The 7,628-nt window shown below is 37.8% G+C and overlaps 1 protein-coding gene across 8 annotated transcripts in view; it reads left to right on the top strand.

Annotated features, from left to right (window-relative positions):
• Positions 1 to 1,319: 1,319 nt before the first annotated feature.
• LOC129754674 (high affinity cGMP-specific 3',5'-cyclic phosphodiesterase 9A) overlaps positions 1,320 to 7,628 on the top strand; it is a 711,945-nt gene continuing 705,636 nt past the window's right edge. For 7 of the 8 annotated variants that reach the window (XM_055750866.1, XM_055750865.1, XM_055750871.1 and 4 more), the window contains exon 1: positions 1,320 to 2,810. The gene's annotated coding sequence lies outside the window, so the exon portion shown is untranslated. The remainder of the gene's footprint in view (positions 2,811 to 7,628) is intronic. The other variant, XM_055750864.1, reaches the window with a different exon arrangement.

Here is a 7,628-nt window from a genome sequence, read left to right as displayed (position 1 = left end):
ATTGATTAATTTCTATAACTTTGCCAAATTTCAAATAATATCAAATCAAATCATCATTTTCAAATAATATCACGAAAACAAGAGCGGATGGAAAAAAATCTGAATGAATATTAGCTCTGATATTTCTTTCACATAGGAAAAATGTAGAAATTGTTTCCCTGTGTAATTCATGAGCTGTCAATACAGTTGTTGAATAATGTATATACTAAAATCTACATTATCAAGAACTCAGAAATGTCCTTTAACACTCCACCGACCATGTAGCAGGAGTATTAAAAAAAATCGTCGATTGAATTTTCGCATTGTTTCACTTCTGGGCGGATTTTCAATCTTTGAAATTCAATATCACCAAAAATAGAGGTCATAGACAAAATTAAGCATTTTCCTCGCGCTATGTATGTGTACTACGGAGCAATAAGCTCAGTACTCCGGGACACAGCGATGTATTGAAATGAAATATTTGTTAAAAGCGATTACGCTTATTGATTTAAGTAGGTATTCATTCCAGTTGTATAAATTGTCAAAATAATTTGCATAATTAAATGCACTTTCATACAAACTGTGTGCTTGTAGATATTCTCCTTCAAAACAGTCACCCACCAAGCGTCTCCATCAAAAAGCAGACTCAACCCAGGTGGCAAAGAACTCAATTGAAAAAAAAAAAAAACAAACAAACACCGAATCGCATCCCCTTGCTTGCAGCACACGTGAAAACAAGAACAAATGAGAGCACGACGAGCTGAGCGGCGGCAATCGAGACAGACGGTAACAGAGGGCAGCTTCGTTCTCTTCACCTTGAAAGCTACCACCTGTTTCGACGAACAAACGCTCACGGAACGATATCATTCCATAATAAAGAGGAACCGCGCACACCTTCTGTCGCCTTACCTGTGCGTCGTGTTGTTAGGGGTCGAGTTGCTTTCCAGTTGTTCCTTTTCCAGGTGTCCACACGCACCGGTTGGTGTCTTTTTTTTGTAGAACTTCCTTCAGCTAGCAAGGATCGTTCCGTTTTGTTTTGGGAGGGAACGATCCGGAAACCGGTTTTGGTCGGCTTTTCTCTCTCACGAAAGCTTTCTTCGGCCGTTCGTTGGTCAGCTTCGGCCATTGTGTGTGAGTAAAGAAAGGGCGCATGCGCCCCGTTCGGCTTTCGGTCGTCGGCGGCCATCCTTCAGTCGCTGTCGTATGGACGTGGAGGAGGACACTTTTTGAGAGGATCGTCTCCCGGTTGTGGGTGGGTGGGTTGTATGGTTTGATCCAGGTAAAGAGGTTCCGGCGAGTGTGTCTCGCGCCTTCGGTCCTTAACTGCATAACGGCTCCACTTGGAGTCAGTTGCCGCCGAACGTTTGCCGAGTGTAGTTAGTAGTTGCTCTTTTGCTGTAATTTGAAGAGGGCCCTCTGAGAAGATGTGTCGCCAAAGTGCGTTTTGGGGGGTGCTACCCTGAGTGGATCCTGCTGGTTTGTGAAGGAGGTGTTTGTGAGAGGGTGGCTGCATAGAAGACTTGAACAGCAGCAGCAGCAGTGATTCTGGGTATCAGTCATTGTGCAGTTTTGTGGAACGGGAAGCTCGGAACGCGGAACAAAGTTGATGTGTTGGGCTTTTTCCAAGTGGATTCTAACGTTGGATTTTTACGGCCGACTGCTCGGTGTATTGGTGAGTTTAGAATTGGCTCAGCTGGAGCAGTGTGTTCCCGAAAAATAGAAGAAAAAAAGCAACATTCGCTAGAAGATGGCAACAAGTGGCGCGCGTTGACCTAATTCTGTTTTTGCTTGCCTTTAACCTTCACCCACCGATCCCCGGAAGAACCTCACCGAGGAAAACTGTATACGATTGGAGTGGAAGCTAAGCTCATCCCCCCTTTCCTGAGCTAGCTTTCGGGTGGTATTTTGCCTATGAAAATTTTCACCTGCCGGGCTTCGGGAAACCATTTCTCTGCACCTGATGTTGACGATGAGGGAAGGTCAACAGTCAGCTCCTTCAAATCTCTCAAGGAAGCCTAGAATCCCCACTGTGTCTACTGTGCTGTCTGTGTTTCTCACCAGCAACTGAAGGAAGCTATCGGCCTTCACCAAGTGAGGGACAAAACACAAACACGACCTAGAGGTGACACCCACCCAATCCATAGATTAACAGCAGCAGGATGCATGCAGTCAAGTGCGATAATTGCGAGTGTATCCGGAAATAGAGTCCAGCAACGACGAATGGTGCCCCGTTTTATTATTGGTTTAACTTTATTGGGAAAAATATTACACGGTCATTTGGTCGAGCATAACCTAGTCTAGTAGAAGCTAGCCGAGGTACCGATCGACTGTAAGTGTATTTTTATGAGTGCGTCGTTCCCCCCGAAGAAAAGAAAATTGATTGAATTAAGAGGCCATCCCACATGGAACGGCTCGGAAGCTAAATACTAAAGTGAGGGTGCTTCCATTAGTTTGTTTACCAAATTTACGAGACACACTTGCTACGTTAGAAAGTAAAAAGGAAAAAAAAGTACACACACTCATCTATACAAAGCGAGTTTAAGTGCTTCTGATAAGAAAGAAGAAAAAAACAACTTCGAGAAATGTAAACGGAATTGTGTCGCCAGGACCTCCCCCCCTCGCTTGAAGTGTAGAGGCTGACCGATTGCTAGCTTTTGGGTGAACAAAACGGCGGTATTAACAAATAAGTGGATTTTTTCTTCTTCCCTTTGGGGCAAATTATCGGCTAATCATCGTCGGCTCGGCTTTTAGACACTTCGTTAGTGCGGGGTGTTAGTTTGATTGTAATCCCCTGCCGTTGTCGTCGTCTTTCGTGTGGAGGTCTACAGAAAGTAAGTGCTCTTGGATGCAATAAGCTGTTTGGCTTGTAAGGATTTAGCAAAAATTATCGATGAACACACTTATTGAAATGAGGACACAACTTTGAAAATTCCGCAATACAGTATGACTCATAAAAAATGCGAAATTTTTCAGCAGTCTGGTTTGGGTTGTTTTTGATGATTTTTGAGGACTTCTTTTTATGTGAATAGCAGCTCTAAAATTCTAGAGACTTACATAACATAATTTAGAACACAAAAAGTGAAAGTATGTCGATTTTTCATACATTTGCCAAAAATCTCCATACAAATTTCAAGTCCTTTGCGCCAGCTCGTGCTTTTGCCAAATGCCCTGAAACCTTCAGAAAGTCATTTTTTCACCTAAAGGCACCAACCTAGGGGAAGCCCCGTGGAATATAAGGATTTTTTTTATTATGGGCCAGTCTAAAATTAGTCAAGACAAAAGTGAAGCGAAATTCGGTAAGATCAATCCAGAAACTGTCTAAGGAAGCGAATATCTCAAGTTCTTCGAGTTCAATATTGGTCAAAGATGACTTAAATGTCATCATCTTAAGGGGGAGTAGAATCTAACGGGTAAAAAAAATACCATTTTCACGAATTTTTTTAGAGCTATCGTTCAAACAAAAGTATTCAAATTTTTTGCATTATAAAAAGCATTGTTAAAAGAACATGTAATTTTTTCGTAGAAAAATATTGAAAAATGAGCCGGTGACGGAGCACTTTCGAGGATGCCTTTTAGAAAACAGGATTTGCGGTGGACACTGTATCTCAACACAGAATCATCTGAAGTCAAAAAATCAGAGCAAAATATTTTTAATAGATATTTTTCTGGACCCCAACGATTTTATTCAACTTAAAAAAAATTATGAAATTTTTGTGACTGTTTGAAGTAAAAACTACGATTTTTCACGAAAAAATCCGCCATTTTTTATCTGTAAAATCTCCCCAAAGTAAAAAAAAGAAAAGAAAATCGTTGGGGTTTGGTATTTTATATGTAGAAAATATGTTCCAAATTTGAAAAGAATCGGTGAAGTAGTTTTCAAATGACGATGTCCACTGACTTTAAAAATGTGCTTTCGAGAAAAATGCGTTTGAAGTTTCTGCTCTAGAATTCTTGCAGTATTAGATAAGAGGAGATAAAGGCCTATAATTTCTACAGTTTTGCTTCGATTGACTTGAAAATTTGACACAACATTCTTGAAATGTTTTACAATAAGAAAATAAAAAAAATCGATTTTTCGAAAGTGTTAGACCCTACTCCCCCCTTAAACGAATCAATGCAATGCGAATCGTGCACTCGAGGCGATTTCGGTCTAAGTTGGAGAATAAGCAGCTGATCAGTGTGTTATCAGACGATAAATTTTTTCGATTGACTTGGTGTTCAATTCACGTACGGATCGTACTTCGAATGGATTGAAGATACCTCATGTTTTTATAAAATTTGGAGTAAATGTTCATAATGAAGTCCCTTTGGACATTTTGAAAAATCGGGTGCTTCCGTGAATTCGGGCAAACATCGGCGAACCCGAGAGTTTTGTTTTCCAATAAGATGTACATAGCCTATGCCATACCTCAAAACGAACCTTAACCTGTCTGGAGTAGAATATGAAATTTTAACCAAGCGATCTTTGGACTCCGAGCAGACCGGATTTAAACCTCCTTGACTACTCGATATGAGCGAATGTTCAAGCCAAGGCTTGTGGATCCACTCACCCAAGTCTCGATTATTTGAAGGCTTCCATCGAGTTTCGGCTTCCGTATCGAGTTATTGTTTCTCAATATGGTTATCTGCATGCCTTAATAAATAAACAAAATCATGTTAATGTCAAGAGCATTGATAACAGATTTCGCATTTTTTTGGGTCATACTGTAGTGCCACGCACACACACAATCAACTCAAAATAAATGATCAACATGATAATTAAAGACAACATGATACGGTACAGAAATATTTTTTTGTGATTATACGTTGCTTCTAAGGTCTTTAGTTATTTGACTTCCGATTTCTATTTTGAAGAGGATTGGACGATCTTGCAACGATCTTTAGAAGATTGATCTTTTTTTGTTATACTTTTTAATTTACTCTAGTTTCTTAATGTTAAGCACTTCTTTGAAAAATGGGATAAAAGATCGATGATTTCAACTTAGCTTTTCGACGTTTGGAACAATAAAATCGGTTTATTTTCAATTCGATTGTTAGACCTTTTAATTTTTTTTGCTAAGCTACGATATTTAGATTCAATTGTTAATTAAAGATTTAATGTCAAACAGTGCCATCTCTTGGACATCTTATCAATATCGAAATTCTAGGCGAAGTTTTGTCAGAGGATTTCGATATTGACGGATTTCGCGTCAATTCGACACATCTTGCATGGCCCTCTCAGAATTGAATAATACTTTGTGTGTATATAGTCCTCACGTAGTTAAGACACTTGGCATACTTGGTTTTCTCAAAAAAATATACCCAAGTAACAAATATAGTTTCATAGCAGCTATTAGATCAAGCTTTGGTTTTATAAGGGGCTTGAAGAGTCTTTTATAACAATCGGTGTTAGACTAACATTTGAAAAGGGTCAAACTTTTCAGGCAATTTTTATGGAAATTTTTAGCTCTAAAATTAGAAGTTCTACACAACTGTGGTTTACGGGAGGGTTTTCAAAAAATGATTGAATTAAAAATTAATATTGACAAAAAGTATTTTAAAATCCTACACTGAAAAAAAATGCATTTTATATCTAACAGACGCTATCTAAGAATTTGATGACATTTTTTTTTAAGACGAGTATTAATAATGTCTATAAGTCGTCCATAGATTGCCAATTGTGCATATTTAAGGGAAAATAGTTTTTCTAAACATATACTTTTTCATGATTTTGAAAATCATGTAATTTATTTTTTTCTGTGTAGATTCCCCAACCTATCCTATTAAACCTAGCTATCGAAGTTTTCTATGACAGCCGAGTCGATGGTCAAAACTCGATGCTCTTCAAGTCATTTTCTAGGTGAATGGAATACCATTGTTTTGGATAGGTTTAGCGATAGCAAATTTTCGGCAAAATACCTCATTAATGTGCATGTTATGTTTCATCTGGCTAATCAAATCATCTGTGTCCCTTGCAATATATATTAACGATGTGTCGTCAGCAAATAAGCGTGTTTTGCCTTTGAGCGCTTGTTTCGATAGATCGTTTACGTACAGTAAGAACATTAGTGGTCCTATGTTACTACCTTGAGGTATACCAACTGACATCGGTAGAAATGTACCTTGGCTATCGTTTATTCCTACGTATTGGACACGTTCGGATAGGTAACTTCGAATCAGATCATCAGCTATTCCTCCATAACAGTTTAGTTTATCTAACAACAGCTCGTGTTCTACGGTATCTAAAGCTTTTTTGAGATCGAGAAAAAGAATTGCGGCAAACTGTTGATTTTCGAACGCATCGTAGATTTCGTTAGCCATATTGATGACTGTAGAGAAGTTGTTGTGACTGAAAGGAAACCAATTTATCTGAAAACTGGCAGTTGTTCCAATATTTTACTCAATATTGAAAGTACAGATACTGGCATATAGTTGTTAACGTCAGTTTTTAGTCCACTTTTGTGTATTGGGACGATCCAGACGATCAGAAAACTTCGTTGAATACATATTTCAGAAGTTAAGCAAAAAGAACATCATGATGCCTTTTCACAAAAAAGGTCGAAATTCTGTCTGGTCCTATGCTCTTTTTGCTTCCAAGTTATGAATTTTGATCAAAACCTCCTACTCAGTTGTTGGAGTTAGAAAAATGGATTCGGATAGAGCATTTGTCAATGTTCCATATTTATTTTCATATGTTGCGTTGACTACAAATGGTGGAGGAAAGCTAAGGTCCCGCATTCGCAAAAAAATCGTTGAAAATTTTCCCGATTGGTCAGAGAATTTATAGTTTTCCACATTTCTTTTAAACTTGAGGATTTGAAAAGAGATCCATTGTAGGTCTTTTTGGCTATTGAACTTTTTTGGACAGCTGTACAAGGATTTCTTGGAACTGGGAGTCGTTTTGGCTAAAAGGTTGTTTTTAGATTTAACTAGCTTCCAGACATCATAGTTCATCCAAGGGCAGAAACCTTTTATTCTAGCATAAACTTCTACCTTTTTCGAATATTTTTAAATAAAATTCTTTTGCAGATTGATAACATATACGAGTTTTTCTGAAGCAGAGCTTGCAGAAATATTGCGAGTTAAATTTTCAAATTCTTCGTCCACTTTGGAATAACCAACGATAGTTTTCTGTAGCTGCGTTTTGGAAATTCGTCCATCAAGGTTAACACTTGTGAATATAATACTTTGGTCACTTATATCAGTCAACAGTGTTTCATTAACTATCCTGTCAGCTAATGCTTCGGAGCACCCGGCCTAGAAAAAAAATTCATAATTTTTTTTTTTAGGAAATTCAGTTTTAGTTTTTGAAATGTATTTTTCTCAGAGTAGAAATTAAAAAAATAAAAAAAATTTTTTTCTAGAAATTCAATCATTTTTCCAAAACTCTCTCATGAACGACATTTTTGTAAGAATTGTAATTTTCGAACAAAAAATGGTTATAAATTTTTTGTCTGAAAAGTTCAAATGTTAGTCTACAATTATCTTTTTTTTTATCCTGGAAGATGATTGGCATAAGGCAAATGTGGCCGAATCCACCAGGGCTGAGAATCATAAATGTCAGTCTAGATTTTTTTGGGAAAACTCATATGCAAAGTTGCTTTACTAGGTAAGATCTTTATGCCCACAAAGTTTCATTGAATTCTGAGAGGGTTATCCCATTTTCGTTT

The sequence above is a fragment of the Uranotaenia lowii genome, chromosome 3 (genome assembly GCF_029784155.1).
Source record: "Uranotaenia lowii strain MFRU-FL chromosome 3, ASM2978415v1, whole genome shotgun sequence".
NCBI classification, from domain to species: Eukaryota; Metazoa; Arthropoda; class Insecta; order Diptera; family Culicidae; genus Uranotaenia; species Uranotaenia lowii.
The sequence above is the reverse complement of the archived record's forward strand: the minus strand, read 5'-3'. Positions and strand labels throughout refer to the sequence as shown.